At 44.8% G+C, this 22,207-nt stretch overlaps 1 long non-coding RNA gene across 6 annotated transcripts; it reads left to right on the forward strand.

Annotated features, from left to right (window-relative positions):
• The first annotated feature begins 9,015 nt into the window (after window positions 1-9,015).
• LOC125517306 lies at window positions 9,016-12,011 on the forward strand. Of its 6 annotated transcripts, none has more exons than XR_007287541.1 (3): window positions 9,016-10,863; window positions 10,987-11,077; window positions 11,758-12,011. It is a non-coding gene; the product is annotated as an uncharacterized LOC125517306 (long non-coding RNA). The 6 variants fall into 6 exon arrangements; XR_007287542.1 differs by having other exon boundaries at window positions 9,016-10,536; window positions 10,781-10,863; window positions 10,987-12,011; XR_007287544.1 differs by having other exon boundaries at window positions 9,016-10,023; window positions 10,173-10,863; window positions 10,987-12,011.
• Window positions 12,012-22,207: the final 10,196 nt, after the last annotated feature.

Consider the following 22,207-nt stretch of genomic DNA (forward strand, 5'->3'; position numbering starts at 1 on the left):
GAAATCGCACCCCCACCGCGCGCCTTGTTAGGCCGGCCCATGCGCAGGGTGGGATGCCCCCTGTTTTCTTATTTCATTTCATTTCTGTTTTTCTCTTTCAACTAATTCGAGATTAAAAAGAGTTCCAAATTTCTAAATAATTGAGAATTTTAAAAAATGTTCAAGAACTGATAAAATAATCACGAATAAAAAAACTGTTTAAGAAAACCTACAATGTTCGCGGATTAATTATTCTCCACATACTAAAAAAATGTGCGCAATTTTGAAATTGTTCTTATAAAAATTTACATGAATTTGAACAAAATTTGGTGAACTTAAATAATTTTCATGAATTTTCTGAAAATATTCACAAGAATGAAAAATATACATGAATTTCGAAAATTGTTTCAGAATTTCTAGAAACTTCTTCGGTTCAATTTTTTTGCTGATTCCAAGAAATGTTCATGAATTCGGAAGCGTTCATGCATTTCAAAAAAATGTTCATGAATTTATAAAAAATGTTCTCAAACTTCAAAAAATGTTTGTAAAATTTAAAAATGTTCACGAGTTTCAAAACATGTTTTTAGGATTGCAAAACATTCGACAAATTTGAAAAATCATCATGAATTATAATTTTTATGAAGTTTTTAGAAATGTTCATGATTTCGAAAAAATGTTCATGACTTCGAAAACATGTTCATTGATTAGAAAATGTTAATGATTTTGAAATATGTTTGGAAAAATGAAAAAGAAGAAGAAACATAGGAAAATAAAGAAAAAATACAGAGGAAAAGCGGAAGGCAGAAAATAAAAGAAAAAAAGAGAAAGAAACATAAAAGAAAAGGAATGAAAAACTGTAAGAAAAAAGAAAAAAAGGTTTAGGGAAGGTTCTAGAATCTTCCCAAAACCGGTGGGGATTAAACTTCGAAAGGGCCGGCCAGCCTATGGGGCACGCCTCTCGTGGAAGGAAAGAAAAGTCGTTTCTTAGAGGCACGACCATGCTTCTCACGGAAGGAAGAAAAACAGAAAACATAATTTTTTTTGTTTTCGAGAGGCACGGCCTCTCGCGGAAGCGAATCCATGACGCTCACGAAAGCAAACCTGTGGCTCTTGCTGAAGGGAAAAAAGCGTTTTTTCCGTTTCTAAGATGCACGGTCATGCCTCTCATGAAAGCAAATTCGTGCCTCTCGCGAAAGTAAAAAAAAATGCATCTTTTTCCTTTTCCGAGAAGCACGGCCGTGCCTCGCGAAAGCAAATCCGTGCCTCTCACGGAAGTAAAAAAGAAAGAAAATATGTTTTTTTTTCGTTTTCGAGAGGCACAACACGTGGCGACGGTTGCGAGCGTGTAAGTGGCACACTCTCAACTCATCCCAAGTGACCCTTGAGGAGTCTCCTGAAGGAGCGCTCCTTGGTTAGTTGCTCCCCATGAAATTCGAAAGAGGTTATACCATAGGCCGTATGGCGCCGGAGCTCCGTCGAGATCCTTGTGTGCCCACCCCCACCAAGGTACGCTTACGTTCCTCCTATCCGTAAACTCCCAGGTCCTTTCTCCGCATTCGTTGTGGTGAACGGGACTGAATTCCTGCGCGGAGCCAAGGTAGGCGTGGTGGGTCGAGTTTCTGAAGAGTAAATTGCACAAAACCACCACTTTAAAGGCTAGGTTTGCGAAAAACACTACAATATATTTTTTTTGTAAAAAACACCACGTCTACGGTAATCTTTTAGCAAAAACACTGATCGACGGATCGGGCTCAGTTAAGTGAGTTTATGACAAACGGGTCCGCTTCATTTTGATTAATTCTCATGTACTGTCCACACTAAATTTAGACCTACCTCTTCATTTTGATTAATGAGCTACATTCGAGCGTCGATCGGAACAATTGTTTACACAGTCCATGACAACAAGCCACCGTGGTTTTGCTTTTGTAACCACTAGATTCATTATTGCATCCCACATCCACAATGGCAGAATCGGTCATTGACTATTTGGCCCCTTCACATCGTCTAGAATAGACAGTAAAATACCAGTAGCTCCAATGTGGTGTTCAGACTTAACCTGAATGTACACCAAATGTCCTTGTTGATCGAACCCTGATTTGTTGAATAAAATGTTAGATTGGTAGTCCCCAGCCGCCCAGCCATCTGGCTCATTTTTTGTGGGATATGTTGCTTAAGGATTTTGATGATGAAAGGGTACTTGGTGTGATTGCCAATGAGCTTTTTTGCTTTCTTCATGATTACTCTTAATTCATCCTTCCCGGTCTTGTACTCAAAGAGTTGGCTGCCCGTCTTGAGCATGTTTGTTTCACTCGGAAGCATCAGATACTGCTTACTAGTCATATATTTGTTGCATCGATCCCGAATTCAACGATTGCAAAGTGGTATGGATACCATTTTCAGCTGGTGCGTGAAGGGCTGTGCTTTTCAAAAGACCCTGGGCTGAATCCTCATTCTACACCCGGGTATGATAGAATACTCTTTGGAAATATGTACATTGACATAGTGATGTTACTTTCCGTTCTTGCACTCGTCGTGCTTGCTGAGGTGATGAGGAATATTGCTTGTTACATTTGGTCCAACTGGACAAAAGTAGCCCTAGTCTGTCGCTGTGCAAACGATGCGTTTTGGTAGCAGTCTCCTACGATGAAGAGATGCATTGCCAGCGTGCTGCAATGTAGATGCATGGTGTTGAACCATTGGGAAGGCAAATTGAACCAATGCTCAGTACTGGTGCTTCGCCCAAGGAGAACACCACCGACTCTTCTTGGGCGCCTCATCCCTATGTTGCCTGACCAGAAGATGGAGGTACCGAGAGCGGTGAAGGCTATGATGAGGTAAGACGAAGCGATGGAGTGGTGCCCTTGCCTGGAAACCTGCAACTGCAAGGCAGCGGCAACCATATTTGGAACATCGATAAGGCCAAAGGTATGGCCAACACCATTCTTGTGTTCCACATTGCCATGAGCATCATTGAGATGAGATCAGAGACAAGCTTATTTCTTCTTATTTAAATCTGACTGCTTATTTAAATCGTGTGCTTTCCTACAGCAGTGGAAATCATTGACTAAAGTCGACGACCAAGAGGCGCTCTCTATGCTGATCTACAAAATCCGGGCGACGACGTATCAGTTATGCAGACAAGAGCAGGATGCTTGATTGCTTCTTTTGGGCCGAATGCTTTAGCTTCAGTTGGACCTTTCTCTTCCGGCCTACGTGCCGTGTACTGGCGAGGGCGCCATCTTCCTGACATTACTCCGTCGTCTCGCCCAGCGTTGGGGCTTGGGGGTGTTTGATACTTATCTGTGATGTTGTTGCTACCTTGCCTTTTGGCTTTATTTATAAAGTCGGACGTATGCCTTCTTTCTAAAAAAAATCAGAGACAAGCCCATTACTCTCTGGCCATAAGATTGCTGCTACTCACATGTCGTGTTATTGTGCCTATTTGGTGGCTCACGCTCTCGTGCTGCTCCCCGAAGACACGGCTGGTGTAGGAGTTTGTACAAGGCCATCAAGAAAGACGCTGATCATGCGCTCGTCGGAGTTGCTTCTCCGGTTCCTCCGGTTGCCTCAGATGAGGAGTACCAGACTAGCAGAAGTTGTTAGAGCTGTTAAGCGCGAGATCGAAGCATCAAGTGCTCAAGGATGTCATTGAGCTCCAGAAGCGACTAGCCGAAGGAGAGGAGGCGGCAGCGTGGAGGGTCCTCGCAGGTTTTTGGTCGGAGATGATCCTGTTTCTCCCACCGCCGGACAACCTCGACAGGCACGCGGATGTCGTCGCTAGGGGTGGCGTGGGGAGTTGATAACGCTTCCTTCGGCGCTGCTCGCCCACATCGGGAGACCGATTTTGCTGTTTTGACCCTTTTTGAAAAGTTTAGCCAGATCAGACCCTGGTTCGTAAATATTTCGAGATCTGACCCTTTTTCCTATCGTCAGGATCCTTGACGGTAGGGTAACACAGCCTACCGACAACATCAGTGATGGTAGGACTTAACTACGCTATGACGACCGTTCGAGAGAAAAAAAAATACCCTACCGCTAAGGTCTTTGGTGGTAGGCAGTGAAACCCTACAGCCAAATAGCATGGCAGTGGGCATGTTCACTGTTGAAAGATGTGCACTGGTCTCTCTGCCGCCCTACTCGGCATGTGATCTTTTACCACCGGTAAAGCCTGCCACCATGGGATTGGTGACATGCACACCATGCATGAACATGCACCAAGGCATGCAGAGTGTTTAAGGGTGTGTTTGGTAGGGTGTATGAGAGCAAAAGTTTCCTTCTCGACCCACTTTTGGGTGTTTGGTAGGGTGTATGAAGGGTGCATGAGTCCACACTAGCTCAACACAAATACACTAAGAGCATGCATGAGGAGAGCATGTATGAAGAGGAGTGGTGAGATGAGCATGCATGAGGAGGAAACAACTATGCTAGAATGAGAATGCAACCAAACACATCCTAAAACAATGGACTACATGCATGCCTAGACTGACAAGGGCTAGCACAGAAGTAGTACTCCAGGGGTATTAACTGTGCAGCCTAGAAAAAGAGCTATTATGTATTAACTGTGCAGGCTAGAGAAAGAGCTACTAGAATACATTCCGAATACATGGTGACCTCGAATGCAATGATGCATGCATGCATGTGGTGTTACCTAGCCCTGCGTCTAGCTCATATGTCTACCGCCAATAACTATGGCGGGAGGTTTATACAGCCTACTGCCAAACACCTCGGCGCTAGGGTATTTTTTTTACATCAAACGAACGTGACGGCACAGTTAAGTTTACCGTCAGGAACCTTGGCTGTAGGTTGGATCCTGACGGTAGCAAAAGGGCCAGATCCCGATTTTTTTTCAAACTAGGGTCATATCTCGATTAATTTTCAGAAAAGGATCAAAACATGAAATTTAGCCACATTGGGATCGCCCGCCGGCCGACGATGCTGCCGGTGCTGCTATTTAAGTGTGTTGTCTAATTCCTGCATGTTTCACCATCTTCTGTTGCTTCCACTTCTTTCATCTTGGTGTGGTGTGTGTGGTTCCTGCTTTCATTGTTTTTATTAGTCAATCAGGGGTCTTATTCATCTTCCTTTATTTTTCAGAAAAAAATCATTTTCATAACCTTTGTGATCGTTATTCAAATAATTGTTGTGAGGGTGCACTACTCGAAATTTCGTATACGCCGGGTGTCAGGGTCTTCGCCGAGAGCCAAAACACGGGCACTCGGCAAAGTAAGAGACGCCGAGATTTCCCCTCGCCAAAAGGAGCACCTCGGCAAACACATGAAATTGCCGAGAGTACCACTCGGCAACAAGGCAACACTCGGGAAAGGCACTTTTTGCCGAGAGCCGAGTAGAGCCGCACAACAACGTTCTGCCACGTGGCACATCCGGAGCAGGTTAACGGCACGTCCACGGTTTGACTACTTTACCGACAGCCGCTCTCGAAAAACTAATGGTTGCCTATTTGGTTCCACCTCGCCTACCTCTTTACATTGTTCGATAGTCCAACAATTTAATTAAACTTCGGTGTTCACAATCTTGAATATGTATTAACTTTATGATCCAACAGTACATTTACCGAGAGTAGCTCTCGCTAAAGGAATAGCTGCCGAGAGTAGCTCTCAGTAATGATAAGGCTACCATAAAACTTTAGTCCTACCTTTCCTAGAGACAAGCAACATAACCTGTTTAAATAGTGGCATGGTCCAGATGCAGTAAGCTTCGGGATTCATTACACTCTTATTAAGGAGATGAACTATCACTTTGAATATTCTCTTGCCGAAACCGGAGAAGATTCAAAGTCATATGCCATCCTCTTAATGGTGGATGCCAGTGTTTTTTTATTAATTCAATTATTATTATTTTCCCCCTGAGGCCGCTTGTAACCACGCCATCTCCAAGCTAGTCTTTGGGTATCGAGAGGGAACATGCCCGGTTTGTACAGTAAGTGTCGGTCCCGTTGCTCCGTTGGCCTTGAAATTCTTGTGCTCTCAAAGGGGGCAACCGCATGACACATGCCACGGCCCCACATTTTTCGAGCACGCATGTAGTATTCAAGAAATTTATTGCTCTGCTAGGGTTTCATCACCAGAAATTACAAACCAGCAAGGCGGTACATGAAATCATGCCCGGTAGCGGCATAGGAAATCCTTTGTGATGTACTTGTGGCATGCCTAGGCCTTGCACAAACCAGGGAGGGGCATGCCCTGCCACCGGGTTACCGGAAGTACCTCGATGTCATTCCTGATGCAACCGTTGAAATCCTCGGAAATTTGTACGATGGTAGGATTGCTCGGGATCTGGCACGGTGTCATCACATGGCCCCTGTAGGGTGTAGTAAAAATTTGGGTGCGTTTTGAGTAAGCCTCTCCTGAGGCCTCTTGTAAACTGCACCATCTCCCAGCTAGTCTCTGGGTATCGAGAGGGAACGTGTCCGATTTGTGTAGGAAGTGTGTGTCATGTTCCTCCATTGACCTTGAAACTTCTCTTGCTCTAAAAGGGGACAACCGCATGACACGTGCCACGGCCCCGCATTTTTCGGTCACGCGTGCAATATTCAAGAAATTTATTGCTCCGCTAGGGTTTCATCACTGGAAATTGCAGATCAACAAGGTGCCACATGAAATCATGCCCGGTAGCGGCATGGGAAATTCTTTGTGATGTCCTTGTTGCATGCCTAGGCCTTGCACACAGACGAGGGAGTACTGTCATTTCCCAGTGCTGCTCTCGGTATTTGTGACTTTTCTGAGAGCTACTCTCAGGAGATGGTAACCTAGACCTAAGGTATTATCTTTTACCGAGGGTAACTCTCAGAAAAGGTATAAACCCTAGATCTAGGGTTTGTACCTTTTCCGAGAGCCGCACTGACAGACTCTCGGTAAAGGTCGAGGAACACTTAAGCACCACCCACGGCCTCTTCTTCTCTCACTTCTCTCTCTTTCTCTTCGCCCACCCGACCCCACCGGTGCTCAACCCCACCCCCCTCCGGCCCCCCCCCCCCCCCCCCCCCCCCCCCCCCCCCCCCCCCCCCCCCCCCCCCCCCCCCCCCCCCCCCCCCCCCCCCCCCCCCCGGCCCCCCCCCCCCCCCCCCGCCCCACCGGCGCCGCCACCCGCCCGCCTCGGCCGGTGCCCCACCTGTCCGGCGCCCCCACCCCGCCGGCGCCTCCAACCGTGCTGGCGCCACCTCCCTCGAGCTGCCTCCCCCCCTCGGTGAGCTTCGTCTCCCCCTCCCCGATCTTGTATGTATGCATGAATGTATGGATGCATGGATGTATGTATTAATGCATGGAATTTTTTTGTAGTAGTTTCTTTGTAGTTTTTTATATGTATCAATATATGTATGTATGCATGAATGCATAGATGGATGGATGAATGTAGATAATTATTGTTAATGTTGTATAGATAATTGTTGATCATGCATAGACAATTGTTGATTTTTTTGTAGTTTTTGTTGTTTGCATCTATTAGTTCTTGTTGTTTGTATGGAGCTCACCCCAATGATATTTGACAGATGCAAGATGTTTTCGGAGGAATGTGCTGATTTTTGTCGTAGGGAGTCGTGCTTCCTCTGTTCCTCCTCTGTGATCTTTTCATAGTAGGAGGAACAGAGGAAGATCGACTATCACTGACAATCGATGAGAGTTGTTTTTGGAGGAAGAAAATCGACTTTTGCCAATGGCGGTCAATCTGGGCAAGTTCTTCTTGTGGTATACTTTGAAATATCACCGAAAGTCAAAATATCTAGGAGAGAGTGCCCACCATATATACCACCACTAAAGAGAGTTCCACCATATATACGTGAGAGAGATGAGAGTTGTTTTTTGAGAAAGAAAATCATCGTTTGCCGACGACGGTCGATCTGTGCGAGTTCGTCCTGTGATATACATTTTTCACGCACGATGGACTCGTCTAGCTCGACCATCACCGAAAGTCGAAATATCTGTGAGATAGTGTCCATCATGATTAATTTGCTTAGAGGTAATCTTTGATGTTTGATTCTTAGGCTATTTTTCATTGTGTGATGAAAGGTGTTAGCACCGATCGATTTCGCGGCTATGTCTTCCTCCGACGACGCAACTTCCATTAGGGTCGACTCCGCGGTCAAGGAGAAGCTCGCCGAGAACCGCTTGGCGGCGCTCATTGAGAGGAACCCGCATCAGATCCTAATAAAGTATTTTGAGGATCTGGCCAAGAAGAATCTTCCAGCTAAGGAAAAGAAGGCCCCACCACGTAAGGAGTGTGACGACTCGATGCCATTGAGTCCACCGACGTACATTCCCGACGACGCTTGGTCGTCCACCATGGGGGATGCCCCAACGCGCTCTGACTCCACGATCACCGGTTTCACTGATTACACATCCGAGTAGTCCACCTAGATAGTTGGCGTTGGTTTAGTGATATAGTCATGTAGGTGCTGATATGGACTTAGATTGCCACTCGCGATGCTTTTTATTGTATGAGTGATGAACACTTACGTGCATTATGTATGATGTGATATTTTTAACCTTGCATTCCTTCTCTGTCGATTTTTCTCTATCTTTGTAGATGAAATGGGATGCGGTCACTAGTGCAGAACTGGGCAATAGCACCGGTTCGTAAGGCCCTTTAGTGCCGGTTTGGTAACCGGCGCTAAAATGTAGGCACTAAAGGCCCCCCCCCCCCCCCTTAGTACCGGTTCAGCACGAACCGGTGCTAAAGGGAAACCACGTGGCACGAGCCAGCTTCGGGGGCAGGGAGCCCTTTAGTACTGGTTGGTGTCACCAACCGGTATTAAAATGTTGGGGGGTTTTGGGTTTATGATTTTTTTTTCATTTAATTTTATGTTTTCCATTTAATTATTTTCGTTTGCTGGTATTTTACGATACTACATATTGTATACGTTATACATATATATAAATAGAATTTCTAGTAGAACCGATCGCAATATATATATATATAGGACAGCGCTATTCTATTACTAGTAACAGAATATTATTCTGTTACCCTTCGGCCCTATAAGGAGCGAGCGAAGAAATTCCCACCTAAGCTACCTTGTCCCCCGACCTGATCCGCAACACCAGCCCGCCACCGCGACCTCTCCTCCCACAGCGCGCCGCCGGTGCCTCCCCCTCCCCCAGGGCGCCGCCGCGGCCCCTCCTCCCCCAGCGCGCCGCCGGGGCCTACCCCTCCCCGCAGCGCGCCGCCGTGGCCTCCCCTCTTCCCCAGCGCGCCGCCCTGCCCCCACCTTCTCCCTCGGCTACGGTCGCCGCCCCACCCCCACCTTCTCCCTCGGCTTCGGCTGCCGCCCCCCACCCCCACCTTCACCTTCTCCCTTGGCTTCGGCCCGAGCACATCCTGGCTCCGACGGCACCGGCTGTGATCCGCCCCCCACCCCCTGGATCTGCCGCCGCCGCAACCAGCCCAAGTCTGGTTTGTGCTGCTCCTCTCCTCCTTTCCGTCACTGCCGTTCATCCTGGTTAGCTCTCCATCGAATGGCCCCGGTCGCTACTCACCTCCACAGCCTCTGTTCGTGGTGTTCTTCTGCCCGCGGCTGCCTTCGATCACGAGCTCGTCCACCACAATCGCTGGTAGCTGTCCAAGTCGATCTCTAACCGCAGTACGAGCAGAACTTCGCTGGTAGTTGTCCCTACACTTGGACTGAAAGTTTTTTGCCCCTATACTGCCACACATAGTAACCCATGGCTTGCGCTCAGTGCCTATGGGGGAGCCGTGGGGTCGAGCCTCTTCGTCTCGGCAGTACAACTGCATGCTCCCCCGCCGGTCACGAGAAGAGCAATGGGCAGGCCACCCCGCGCTCCACCCTGAATTTGTTCAATGGTCTGTTCACCGTCGTCCTGGTTCCTGCCCGGCGGCCGTCGTACTGGATCACGCGCCACTGCTGTCGTTCTTTTCTTGGTTGGAGACAGGAAGCGCCGCCTAGGAGGACTCGCCGTGGGCCATGCTGCACCATCGACGGCCTCCATCATTACGTCTCCTGCCATCCTCTCGTTTATCCCCATACGTGCTAAAATTTCTTTGATGTCGTGATCTGTAGTTACTATGAACTGATAGGTAAAAGTATATCTCTCTAGTGCCCTCTCTCTCTCTCTCCATGCTTTGTAGTTTGTGTGAACTGATAGTTGAGATTCGATGAAATGTCCATTTCGATTCTGTGAACTCATAGCTGAAAGTTTTGTGAACTAGTATTTTTTGTTCTTCAGATATTTGACACTTTCGTGAACTGAAAGCTGATACTTCAGATCTCCTACCAATGAACAAGGACAAAGAAGAAAGGAAGATAGATGCCTCTTTGTTACTACCGGGAAGAATTGATTTAAGATATCGGTCTTACTTCTGTCAAGATCCAACGTAATTTTATTTACCTTTTCCCCCAGGCCATGCACCGTCGCAGCTCTCAAGCCGATTGTGTCGAGCTTCCTGCCACTGCCGGTGGGGCTCCATCGTCGCACCACCCATACCGTTCACTGCCGGTGGGGCTGCCATCTATACTGTACTCCCACCATCCCCAGCTAGAGAACTGCGTGTTACACTTGCACCCTTCAGATACAGATATTAGTACATACAGTATGTGAGCAGCCTGCAGTTTCTTAATCTAATAATGCGCTCCATTGAGTTATTTGCCTTATGCTATGTTCATGATAATGTGAGAAAGATGACAGGCAAGTTACTGTGTTGTATGAGTGTACACACATTTGTTTGTTCGTGAATTAATTACATGCGTTTCCTGAAAGATTTGTTGGCAGTACTTGCTTATATGTTGAAGATTTCTGCTGGAAACGAGTTCATTATTTTGCCCTTGGACTTGTAGATGGAGTGTTGGCAAAGACAACTATGGAGAGGAAACTGTCGATGGCGAAGAATTGGGAGTCAGAAGAGCAAAGCCGACAGCAGGTGGCCCAAACTCTAGCTCAACTGAACTTTGCATAAATAAATCCTCCTCTATCTATGGGTGTTTGGCCAATCTTCTGGTTCAGGGCCTTAACTGAACTTAAGTGGAAAGATGTGGTGCTGTAGGGCCAAGCAGAAGATGTCGCTAATGTTGTTGGGTCATGGGAGAACACCAAAACAGAAGGCAGTCCTTGACGTGAATCTCTGAATGCCAGAGGTCTCGACTCTGAATCTGGACCTTGCCTAGTTGCCTTTTTGTGTTTGCTAGATCAGTACTAGTGCTCAGTAGTACGACAAGTAGCAGTACTGATCAGTACGACTTACACAATACTAGTACTGATCAGTACTATTTCTAATGTTAAAAGTAACATCCATACAGTATTGATGATTAATACTGACAAGGATGCTGTCTACAATTCTGAACTTATTGTTGACTCATACTAGTATTGATGAAATGGAAAGCAAGTGTCACATGAATCCTCAATTGAAATGGGAAGGAAGGTTACAATGAGACCCGGGGAAATCACTATTTATTCTATCCTTGGTTCTTAGAAAAACATGGAAACAATTCTTTGCGTGTTAGAATATCAGTCCATGTGGAGAAGAACATGTTTCCTATATGAAAAATTAATACATTATTATCAGTTCAATGTGTATTTCGTCATTAGTTCATACAGAACAACCGTAAAAATATATTTTGATGTGTGTTGGAGAGAGTTCAGCTTTATATTATATGGTAGCTCACTCCCTCCGAGGCAAATAATGATTTTTTGTCAATGCAATCCACAATCCAGTACATGGTGTACCTTTTTACTAAGAGTACAAGTCCGAGTTTCCAATCTTTTGATGATTTGGTATCTGTTTAGAGAAAAATCAAGGTGAATTTTTTGGTTGCAGGAATGGAAGGCTCCCCACCCACCGAGACCAAATACATGCTGCTCGAGAAGGACCACTCATAAGGAATATGTAGGGGAAAAGTTCACTTAATCTGCTACTCAAGCTCATATGTAAAAGTTTGAAGGCTGTCGTAGAGCAAGTTCTAGATCAAAGGGTGTAATTTCTGTTTCAATTACTGCTAGTATTGGATTTTGTACTATGGACAAATGTAGACAACTGTGTTTCTTGTATGTGTTGCCATTCCATTTTTGATATATCTGCTACTCAAGTACAAGTTAAAAATGGTGGTCCGTTCGGAATAAAAGAAATGACAGAAATTCAACTTGTAAAAGTTCAAGCAAAAAGAAACCCCATGCAATTCAAATGAGAAAATTACAAGTCGTAAAATAAGAGAAGTTCAGAACATCATTGTAAAAAAAAGTTTAGTTCAAAAAAACATTTTCTTTTTGAAAAAAATATCATTCAGTTCGATGATATAAACCATGCAAGTACAGGGGCGACGATACAATAAACCATTGAAAACTTATGAGCAAAGCAGAGCAAAGTCTAGTTAGTGAAAACACGCTTAGTACAAAACATATATCAGTACGACTACTCTGTTTTTCAGACGAGAAAACAGCATGATCTTCAAAATTACTCTTAAACGGTTGCGAAGTAGAGAAAACGTTCAACATGACTAAGTTTTGCATTTTCGATAGCTATCCAACGGTATATTATTTGCCATATTTCGACAAACTTTTTTAAAAAATCGAGTTCAAAATCAAATTTGACCGTATTCGAATTCGTTTTTAAACCGTAAGGAATTAGATAAACATTTATATACAAAAAATTTGCGCATTTTCCATAGCTTTCCAACGCCGTATCATTTGCGTCAATCCGACGAACCGTTTACAAAATATCGCGAAAATACGTTTCGCCCAGAATTTCACCGTTTTTCAAATTACTTTTAAATAATATAGAATTAGAAAAAACAATACATATATGGAAGATGCGGATTTTCACCAGCTTTCCAAGGCCATCTTATTTGCTCAATTCCGACAAACGGTTTGAAAATTGAGTCCGAAATACGATTCACGTTTTCGGTTTTGAAAAAAATGGTTTTTTCAAAACTGCTCTTAAACCATAATGATTTTGCAAAAACGTTCAATATACTTGAAATATGGTTGTCAAGAGCTTTCCAACGATATATTACACGCCCCATTCCGACAAAAAAATTATAAAAAGTTTTTGAACTAAAGAAGACGATGTGTTAAACAAAACTGAAAGCATCAGTTCAACCGCTTCGAAAACATCAGTACAACCACCTGAAACCGTCAGTTCAAAAAGGGTAACAGAATAATATTCTGTTACGCGTAACAGAATAGCCCAGATGTGTACATATATATATCATCGAATGTCTCACAACCACCATTAATTAATTCACACATATATACACACATGTATATAATTTCTCCTAATTGGTGCCTTCGGAGCCAGTGACATTAGCCTAGCTAATTGGTGCCTTCGGAGCACGATAACAATTGGAAGTGGTTCATGGGGGCGGTAGCGGGTAATAGTATTCTCCTTTGGGATCTATGACCTGGTCGAGCAAAAATCCCGCTATTTCCTCTTGAATTGCTTCTATGCGGTCCTGTGCTAGGAGCTTGTCCCGCACCTCTTTGAACTGTTAAGAAGGAGATCGATATGCATGTGTATTAGTTGTGTGACTAGATATCGATAATGGTGTAAAAATTGTGAATAGTGTTCTGACAATTGATATCGTACCCACTCCTGTCTTTGAGATTTGCTCCTTTCGGACGCCATCATGCGAATGTTCTCGCAAACGTAGTATGCACATAGATCATTCCCCGGCGCCTGCTTCAGGGCCTTTACGAGAATGGAATTTGATCAGATAATAATTAATCAAGCATGATAATTAAAGAGATGGCAGCTAGCTAGTACTACTTAATTACTTACCTTGGGTTGATAATTAAAGAGATGGCAGTAAGCAAAAACATGTAGCTATAGCTAGTAGGGAAAAACAGAATTTATAGTACAAGACAGTGTGACTCACTGGAAGTTGTAAGGAAGTAGTATATCTTCATTGTATTTGAGTTCCTTGAAGAACTGTAGCATGCTTTCCTCTACACTTTTTTCGTGATATGGATCTATTTTCCATGTGTATTCATTAATGGTATTTGGGTCAACAAACCCAATGTCATAGCGTCCACCTTTTTTCATTTCATAAATCTTCATCCTGCATAATACCACATAAAAGAATATAGTGAGGATAATTACAGGTAATGATTGATCAAAATGATCACTACAGCTAGCTTGACACTTAAATTACAGAAAGAAATCACTTACAGACAATAGCAACTGACGATAGATTTGTCGAGTGCGTCTTTATTGTATAGCTGAAATAGTTTTGAATACTCAACGGTCACAGCTTTCTCATGGTAGTAATGCTCCTTGTTGACATTCACCATGACGGACTATCGATTGGAAATCTTGGTAATGTCCATGTACCATTGATGCAATTCATACATTCTCGTTGGAAGCTTATTGACCTCCTCTGGCTCGACCAAAGGTTGGCCTCGGGCATATTTCCGTTTTATTTCCTCCTCTCTAGTCGGAGACATGGGCTCGATATCGAGGAGTTGTCCAACAGTGATCCCGATCGATTCAGCCTGCGCAATATGCTCCTCGATTATTACCACATCGCCCACCCCAGGAACATTAACAGTTTGCCCACAATAATATTGGGCGCGCCTACTCTCATGTGTTGTTGGCACAACAAGCGGGGGGATTGATTGCGCCGCCTGTTCTCCCAGCTGGGGAACGGTTTTACCGCTCCTTTTGCCAGCTGATTTGTTCGAGCTCGAGCTCGCCTCTTTCTGTAGACGTGCTTGATTTAACTTCTTGATGTGGCGCTCATAGTCTGTGTCAACAGGCTTGGGAGCTGGTGCTCTAGCCATACGAATGAAGTGGTCAATCTTTTCCATAGGCACTTTCTCCCTTGGCGGCGGTGGCGGTTTTGGTGCAAAATGGGCTTCCACCTCGGCCTTCGATATGGCTACGTTTTCCTCCTCGGACTTGTCGTAAGGCCTCTGCGGAAGAGGCGCGAGGCTTGGACCATATTGAAATCGCTTGCCTCCGCCTGTACCTCCAGTACTACCTCGACTTGTACCGCTACGCACCATAGCTGAGGCGGCTCTCTTCCGTGATTGCTGAGGCGGCGAAGACGGCTGACGTGGCTGAGTTGGAGGAGGAGTGGCCTGAAGCTGTGCCGGACTTGGAGGAGGAGTGGCCTGAAGCTGTGCCGGACTTGGAGGAGGAGTGGCCTGACGCTTTGCCGGACTTGGAGGAGGAGGAGTGGCCTGAAGCTGTGCCGGACTTGGAGGAGGAGTGGCCTGACGTGTTGGTGGACTTGGAGGAGCGGGAGTCTGCTGACTCGGTGGCGGACTGCGACGAGGAGTCGGATGACGCGGTGTCGGTGGCCTTCGAAAGATGATGCAATCCTTTCTCCATAGGATGATACGATGGTTGGCCTCTCCTAGTGTGTGCTCATCGTCACCTCCAGGAATGTCAAGCTCTAGCCTCGAATATTGGTCCACCACCTCATCAACCAATACACGAGCATAGCCCGCTGAAATCGGGTTGCAATGGAAGGTTGCCTCGGGGGGATTTGTAAAAGCAAGGGCGTCCGCGACCTTCATGGATATGTTCTTCATTTTGAAGTGTATCTCGCAGTTAGTGTTCTCCATGATGTCATCCACTGGGCAGCTATCCAGCAATGCGTCGCCCGGGGCGGAACCCACGCTGCTTCTCGGCATGGATGGGACGGTGCTATCCATTGCTGGATCATCCGCTAGCTGCTGAGACCCCCTTTGCTGGCTAAGTGAGTCGATCTGCTCCTGCTGCCGCTGGAATTTGACTGCCAAGTCCGCGTGCGCTGATTCTAGGCCTTGAAGGCGTTCATAGTCTAGCTTCCTCTGCTCCTCCTCCATCTTCCTCTTCTTCTCCTCCGCAATCTTCTTTCTTGCACGGGTTCTGTAGTCGGCGTTCCAGTCCGAAAACCCCTCATACCACGGAATAGCGCCCATGCCTCGTGTTCTTCCCGGGTGTTCAGGATTTCCCAGGGCACGCGTAAGCTCGTCGTTCTCTCTGTTGGGCTCGAACAACCCCGATCGAGCCTCTTTTATTGCAACAAGTAGCTTATCTTCGGCTCCGTCGAGACATGCCTTCTTCGAAACTTTGCCTGTCTTCGGGTCCAACTCCCCCCCATGCGCATAGAACCAAGTCCTGCACCTGGGGGGCCAGCTCAATGTTTCTGGAGTGACACCTGCATCCAGCATCTCTTTCTCAGACTTATCCCACTTAGGCATTCCCACCTGGCCCCAGCTTATGGAACTTATTCTTTTTTGCGGCATTGGCCTTGTTTATTCTGGACCGTTCCTTAGATAATTCCGAATCCTTGAATTTCATGAAATCGTCCCAATGAGCACTTTGGTTCTCTAGTGTTCCTCGAATATTGGAGTCTTCCTTCCTCCGTTGACGTACTTGGCCCATTCACGAATCTTGTGGTTCTTGAATGCAACCGCCATCTTCCTAAGAATAGCGTCCTTGACTTTCTCCACATCTGCATCTGTGAAATGATCTGGTAGGGTGAAATGTTCCATGAGCGTTTCCCAAAGCAAATGTTTTTGTCTGTCGTCGACAAAAGTAACTCCTAGACGTGGCTTTGCTGGCTCTCTCCATTCTTGAAGGGAGACCGGGAGTTGGTCCTTCACAAGAACTCCGCACTAACGAATGAACTTCTCCGCAATCTTCTTAGGTGCTAATGGTTCGCCATTAGGTCTGATTGCCTCGATATTGTACTTTACGCCCTCCTTCAACTTTTTGTTCGGGCCTCGTTTCGTCCTGTTGCCTGAAGATTTGCTCGATCCGGATGGCTGAAAGAAGAAAGATCGATTCATTAATATATCTTCAAGTCATTTAAAACATGTGATGATCACCAGATGCCTGCTTATATAAATATATATACCTCGTCGGTCTTTGTTGTTTCAAGATCAATATTTTCTTCGTCATGTTCATAGTTCATGACTTCATCAATTCGGTCGTCGCGATCGAATATCATATCACCCTCCCCGGTGTTGTTTAGATATTCGGAGCCGTCATAATCTTCTTCATTCTGATCATCATCTGGCCCGCAAGGATTGCGTATGATATTGAACAGGGCCTCTTCTCCCTCTCTGCCGGTATTGTCCGCCATCGGTTTTGTTTAACTAATCCAAAAGAAATATATTCAAATTACAATGCATGGATGCAATCAATTAATAAGGAAAAACTGAATCAATCATAGTACATAATAAGCATCATCAAATATAATCTCAAATACGTCGTCTCGAATAATAGATATAATCTCGAATACATCGTCTCGAATAATAGATATAATCTCGAATACATCATCTCGAATAATAGATATAATCTCGAATACATCGTCTTGAATAATAGATATAATCTCGAATACATCGTCTCGAATAATATATAATCTCGAATACATCGTCTCGAATATTATATATCGAATACATCACTGGCTAGGTAGCTAATAAAGATCGAATACTACAGAAGAATCTAGGACACTCGCGGTTCATGCGGCGCGGGCGGTGGACACCCAAAGAGAAGGAACCCTCACAGGATCATAGCTGAAGTGAGATCCCTGAAGAAACTGCCAGGTATTGGAGAACCTGCCGCCCTCTAACGCAACCATGTAGCGATGGACGTGCTCGTCCTCCTCCCTGACACGGCGACGTACCACCTCCGGCGGGGCCGGCTCCCTCCGCACCGAAACTGGCCCACGCGAATGCCACCAAACGAGATCAGGGTCAACGACGGGACCCGGGGCCGGGTTCCTCATCAAGCGGCGCGCCCCTCCAGGCAGCACCTCCAATGGGCCAGCCCGGCGGAGCCCAGTCCCGGACATGGGTCAGCCGGACGTCGTCGCGGACGGGTCGACGGCGAGGATGCGGGCCGGGCATCGTCGAGAACAAATACTAGCTATATGCCCGCAAAAAATAACATTTTTTTAATGATTGGATTTTGATAACTAAAATTTCTAACATTTCTATATAACTAACATTCCTATAACATTTCTAACAATGCTATATAACTAACATTTCTAATATTTCTATAACTAAAAAACAGAAAAAAATTATAACATTTCTATATATATAACTAACATTTGTATAACATTTCTAATATTTCTATAACTAAAAAAAAGAAAAATTTCTAACTTTTTTATAACTATTTCTATAACTAAAAAACAGAAAAATTTCTAACAATTCTAACATTTCTATAACATTTCTAACAATGCTATATAACTAACTATTTCTATAACTAAAAAAAGAAAAATTTCTAACATTTTTATAACTATTTCTATAACTAAAAAACTAAAAAAATGTATGTGTGTGTGTTGCTCACCGGCGAGGCGAGAGGCGACGGGGGGGGGGGGGACGGGGCGGCGACGGGGATGGCGACGACGGGGACAGGGACGGGGCGGCGACGACGGGGACGGGGACGTACGGGCCGGGGCGGCGACGACGGGGACGGGGCGGCGATGACGGGGACGGGGACGACGCGGGACGGACCGGGACGGCGCGGCGGTGACGACAGGGACGACGGGGACGTGGACGACGGGGCGGCAACGACGGGGACGGGGCAGCGACGAGGGTGGAGACGGGGGCGGCGGGCGACGGGGCAGAGGAGAAGAAGCAGATGAAAAACTGAAATTTTTGAAGTGTTTAGTTATATAGGATGGACCTTTAGTACCGGTTGAGCCACCAACTGTTAGGGAATGTAGTAATTTCAAAATTTTCCTACGCACATGCAAGATCATGGTGATGCATAGCAACGAGAGGGGAGAGTGTAATCTACGTACCCTCGTAGACCGACAGCGGAAGCGTTATGATAACGTGGTTGATGTAGTCGTACGTCTTCACGGCCCGATCGATCAAGCACCGAAACTACGACACCTCCGAGTTCTAGCACACGTTCAGCTCGATGACGATCCACGGACTCCGATCCAGCAAAGTGTCGGGAAAGAGTTCCGTCAGCACGACGGCATGGTGACGATCTTGATGTTCTACTGTCGCAGGGCTTCGCCTAAGCACCACTACAATATTATCGAGGACTATGGTGGAAGGAGGCACCGCACACGGCTAAGAGAACGATCTTGGAGATCAACTTGTGTGTCTAGGGGTGCCCCCTGCCCCCGTATATAAAGGAGCAAAGGGGGGGGGGTGCGGCCGGCCCTAGGAGGAGGCGCGCCGGAGGAGTCCTACTCCTACCGGGAGTAGGACTCCCCCCTTTCCCTAGTTGGATTAGGACTTGGGGGGAAGGAGGAGAGGGAAGAAAGGAAGGGGGGGCGCCGCCCCCCTCCTTGTCCAATTTGGACTTGGGGGGGGGGGGGGGGCGCGCGGCAGCCCCTAGGCCTCCTCTCCTCTTCCTCCACTAGGCCCATTAAGGCCCATTAGGTTACCGGGGGCTTCCGGTAACCTCCTGGTACTCCGTAAAATGCCGATTTCACCCGGACCACTTCCGATGTCCAAACATAGGCTTCCAATATATCAATCTTTATGTCTCGAACATTTCGAGACTCCTCGTCATGTCCGTGATCACATCCGGGACTCCGAACAAACTTCGGTACATCAAAATATATAAACTCATAATGAAACTGTCATCGTAACGTTAAGCGTGCGGACCCTACGGGTTCGAGAACAATGTAGACATGACCGAGACATGTCTCCGGTCAATAACCAATAGCGGAACCTGGATGCTCATATTGGCTCCCACATATTCTACGAAGATCTTTTATCGGTTAGACCGCATAACAACATACTTTGTTCCCTTTGTCATCGGTATGTTACTTGCCCGAGATTCGATCGTCGGTATCTCAATACCTAGTTCAATCTCGTTACCGGCAAGTCTCTTTACTCGTTTCGTAATACATCATCTCGCAACTAACTCATTAGTTGCAATGCTTGCAAGGCTTATGTGATGTGCATTACCGAGAGGGCCCAGAGATCACTAGTGCAGAACCGGGCCATAGCACCGGTTCGTAAGGCCCTTTAGTGCCGGTTCCATAACCGGCACTAAAGTGTGGGCACTAAAGGCCCCCCCTTTAGTACCGGTTCAGCACGAACCGGTGCTAAAGGGAAACCACGTGGCACGAGCCAGCTCCGGGGGCCGAGAGCCCTTTAGTACTGGTTGGTAACACCAACCGGTACTAAATGTTTGTGGGTTTTTGTTTTATTTTGTATTTTTCAATTAAATTTGTGTTATCAATTTAATTTAGGATTGTTTTACGTTATAATGAGTTGTAGTCGTCGTCATCATCATCATCATCGCATATTAATAAATAAATAAACTCTAGCTAGCTAAAAATCATCATAGTCGTCTAATTACCACTATTTAATCATCATAGTCATTACCGCTAGCTATCTAATCATCACCAACACTGGCTAGCTTAAAGAGGAAACATTCACTTTGTAACAAAAGCAAAGATATCATCGAGTTCAACATAATCATCACCAACATCGAAGTTCAGGACACGGACATGAGACACTAATTAAGAGCATGAACTAGTGCTGCTCCCTCTCAGGTAGAATAGCATAGAACATGTATAGCTCTCCTGATTCATCATACTGGAGCATGCAGATGAATCTGTCTCCTAATCTTGGGTTGCGCTTCTCCTTGCTGCCCCCTAGTACTTCTCTGTGATCGTTAACAATTTTGCACCAATCTTTCATTATTAAGCATTCTTCGCTTTCAGAAATCCTGAATGCACTCATGTGCAATGTAGGATATCTTGGCCGTAAGCTAACCATTGACATGTCACCTTTAGTCTCGATCCACTGAGGCACAACTGTCATCGGAAGGCCCTGTTGAAGAACATCGTATAGTAATTAATATACTAAGCAATGAAAGTTTAGCTTCAAAAATAATGTATGCAAAAGATGCACTAATTAAGGACAAATAGTTAAAATCTTACCATCTTTCGATTATAGATGTGACCGTAGTTCAATACGATCACCATTGGTCGCACGTTTTGAGTACTAACATTTCTAAGTTCAGGAATTTTTTTTGTCTTGACAGTATTAAGATCCTCAAGCCATGAAACATAATGACTTATCTCCTCGCAGTTTAGTTGAGCCCCGGGGCAGTAGTAGGTCCTGTCTACCAAGCGCCGGACATGTTTGCTTAAACCAAAATAAGCTGACAATACAAATTAGTTGTCAACTATTTTTGAATAAACTGTATCAAAGACATAAACATATGCATGCATGGTTGAGAAAAACTCACATAATGGTAGAACTGGAGGCGTTTGCACATCGACCTAGATGTCTATATTACTTTCAATATCATCTTCCAGACGAATCAAAGGTGACAACCATACCAGGCTCAAATGCATAAGCCTTGCATAGTGCTTGCCAAGTTTTGCATTCAAAATGGGTGTATGTGTCTCCATTATATAATTTAACGTTGAAAGTATACCCATGCTCCGTCTTCAAATAACTCTCTTTACCTCCATATCATCTATAGCACTAAAACCTATCTTATCCAAGACAAAAATTCTTCCGTGGCAGGGGATGCGCTAGTAGAATAGTGAAAATTTAAAATTATAAGTTGAAGCAAATGAAGCATAAGTTTTGCATTCAAATAATAATTGACAAAGTGACTTACTGTATCAACTTCGAATGTCTCATCCAGCTTGATGCTGAAGCGCCTATCATCAACAAGGAAATTTCTGTCGCACAGGCCGCGCTGGTCTTCACAGTGTTCGCACATAATGAAATCTTTTTCGTCGTCAGATGACATTTCCTATGTTCATATAGGTGAAACATTAAACACCTATTACTATCTAACATTAATTAATATCTAGCCAAATATATATTCATCTAACATTTGACATTAATATATCTAACTATATTCATCTCTAACAATTGACATTACTATATATTTAACTTTTCTATCTAATTCATCTAACATTCGACATTAATCTAACATTTATATAAACTCAAAATATATAAAAAATTAAATAAATAGAAAAACTCATTAACAAATAATATTTTAATTAGATCATCAAATCTCAGATACCTAAATTTTCTTACTAAAAATAAACTAGTTATATTAATTATTGAACTAGTTCAAATCTCATATACCTAAATAAACTAGTTATATTAATTATTGAACTAGTTCAAATCTCATATACCTAAATAAACTAGTTCGACAATTTTCTTACTAAAAATAAACTAGTTATATTAATTATTGAACTAGTTCAAATCTCATATACCTAAATAAACTAGTTCGATAATTTTCTTACTAAAAATAAACTAGTTATATTAATTATTAAACTAGTTCAAATCTCTAGTTCGACAATTTTCTATCTAGCTAATTCATCTAACATTCG

This window comes from Triticum urartu, chromosome 6 (assembly GCF_003073215.2).
Source record: "Triticum urartu cultivar G1812 chromosome 6, Tu2.1, whole genome shotgun sequence".
Classification (NCBI taxonomy): Eukaryota; Viridiplantae; Streptophyta; class Magnoliopsida; order Poales; family Poaceae; genus Triticum; species Triticum urartu.